The sequence below is a fragment of the Otolemur garnettii genome, unplaced genomic scaffold (genome assembly GCF_000181295.1).
Source record: "Otolemur garnettii isolate 467f Iridium unplaced genomic scaffold, OtoGar3 scaffold00110, whole genome shotgun sequence".
Lineage (NCBI taxonomy): Eukaryota > Metazoa > Chordata > Mammalia > Primates > Galagidae > Otolemur > Otolemur garnettii.
Genome location: NW_003852505.1, coordinates 7124826 through 7127110, shown reverse-complemented (window position 1 = coordinate 7127110; position 2285 = coordinate 7124826). Strand labels below are relative to the sequence as shown.

The window sequence follows — 2285 nt, the reverse complement described above, 5'->3', positions numbered from 1 at the left end:
AGCGAGTCTCTTGCCTCTGCCTCCCAAGTAGCTGGGACCACAGGCGCCCGCCACAACGCCTGGCTATTTTTTGGTTGCAGCCATCATTGTTGTTTGGCGTGTCCGGGCTGGGGATTCGAACCCGCCACCTTAGGTGTACGTGGCTGGCGCCTTAGCGGGTTGAGCTATAGGCGCCGAGCCATCACTAGCATTCTTAATCTACTCTTCTTGTGACCTGCCCAGCATGCATCCGTAGGTGATAGCACTCTCCACCAGCTCCTGGTATTCCGGCATCCATTCTTACTCAGGTTTATTTTCTTAATAACAGTTGTTAATTGTTATGTGTTTGTTTTTAAAAATATGTTCTCGCTCCACAGCTACGTTGTAAGCTCCATGAAAATAGGGACTTTAATTCTTGTATGTCTAGCATCTTAAACAGTGCTTTGCATATTATAAGTGAATCATAAAAACCACATTAATAGCTAGGCATAGTGGCTCATGCCTGTAATCCCAGTGCTCTGGGAGGCCGAGGCAGGTGAATTGCTCAAGCTCATGAGTTCAAGATCAGCCAGAGCAAGAGCAAGACCCTGTCTCTGAAAAGTAGCTGGGCATTGTGGCAGGCACCTGTAGTCCCAGCTGCTTGGGAGGTTGAGGCAAGGGGATCGCCTGAGCCAAAGAGTTTGAGGCTGCTGTGGAGCTATGATGCCATGGCACTTGACTAGGGGCAAGAAAGTGAGGCTCTGTCTCAAAAAACCTATATTAATAAAGAATGTGTATAACACCTATATAAAATAATTTAAAATTAATTCAGAGGGACATCAAAGGATAGAATTTTGAAAAGGCACTAATTATTCCTAAATTCATTTATAAAATTATTACAATTTTGGATTTTAAAAACCCGTGGTACTTTCTTTTATTTTGAGATAGAGTCTCACTTTGTCACCCTAGGTAGAGTGCTGTGGCTTCATATCTCACAGCAACCTCAAACACTTGGGCTCAAGCAAGCCCTTTGCCTCAGCCTTCCTAGTAGCTGGAACTATAGGCACCCACCACAATGCCTGGCTAATTTTTAAGTGACAGGGTCCCCATCTTGCTCAGGCTGGTCTCGAACTCCTGAGCTCAGGCAATCCATCTACCTTGGCCTCCCAGAGTGCTAGGATTATAGGCATGAGCCACTGCGCCCAACCCCATAGTACTTTTGGATAGCTAAAAAATGATCCTAAAGTCATCTGAGTAAAAACATGCAAGCCTATATAAAAATTTAAATTTATTAGAGGGAAGTCTAACTCTATCAGATATTAAAACATATTGTAAGGTGACAATATTTTAAAAAGTATGACATGGTAATTGAAATAGTAAACAGAGTAAATAAACTAAGTACATATGACAATTTAGATTTTAGTAAAGATAGTATTTTGAAATTAGTAGAAAATATAATAAAATCTGATAAAGGTGTCTGGTAAATTGGCTGGCCATTTGAAAAGAGATGGTTTGCTACCTTATTTCAAAATAAATTTCAGGCTTGCCACTTGTGGCTCAGGTGGCTGGGACACCAGCCACATACACCTAAGGTGGTGTGTTCAAATCCAGCCCGGGCCCGCCAGACAACAAAGATGGCTGCAACCAGAGGAAGTGGCCAGGCATTGTGGCGGGGGCCTGTGGTCCCAGCTACTTGGGAGGCTGAGGCAGGGGACTCGCTTGAGCCCAGGGGTTGGAGGTTGCTGTGAGCTGTAATGCCATGGCACTTTACCCAGGGGGGGACAGCTTGAGGCTCTGTTTCAATAAATAAATAAATAAATTTCAATGTACCAAAGAAAAATTAGGGCCAAGCAAGTAATCCTTACACTCTGGGAGGCTGAGGAGGGAAAATCCTTTGAAGTCAGGTGTGGAGACTAGCCTTAGTTAGAGACTTCATCTGTACAGAAAAAAAAAAAAAAAGTTAGCCAGGCACAGTGGCTATAGTGGCCAGTCTGTGTAGTCCCCGCTACTTGAGAGGCTGAGGCAGGAGGATCACTTGAGCCCAGGAGTGGAGGCTGCAGTGAGCTATGGCAACTGATGACACCACTGTACTGTAGCTGGCCAATAGAGCAGGACTTTGTCTCAAAAAAAAAAAATAGTAACCATAGAACCATAAAGATAGTATAAGAAAAAAAGTGGGTGAAGCTTTTCTAAGCATGACACAAATTCAAGACACTCTAAAGGGCAAGACCCTGTCTATAAAAAACAATTAAAATTAAGAAAAAGAACTGAAGCTGCTGGCACCTTAACCTTGAAATTCTAGCCTTCAGAACATTTTTTTTTTTTTT

The 2285-nt window shown here is 43.2% G+C and overlaps 1 pseudogene; it reads right to left on the bottom strand.

The window, feature by feature from the left end:
- LOC100966067 overlaps window positions 1–2285 on the bottom strand; it is a 5367-nt pseudogene that overhangs the window by 1316 nt on the left and 1766 nt on the right.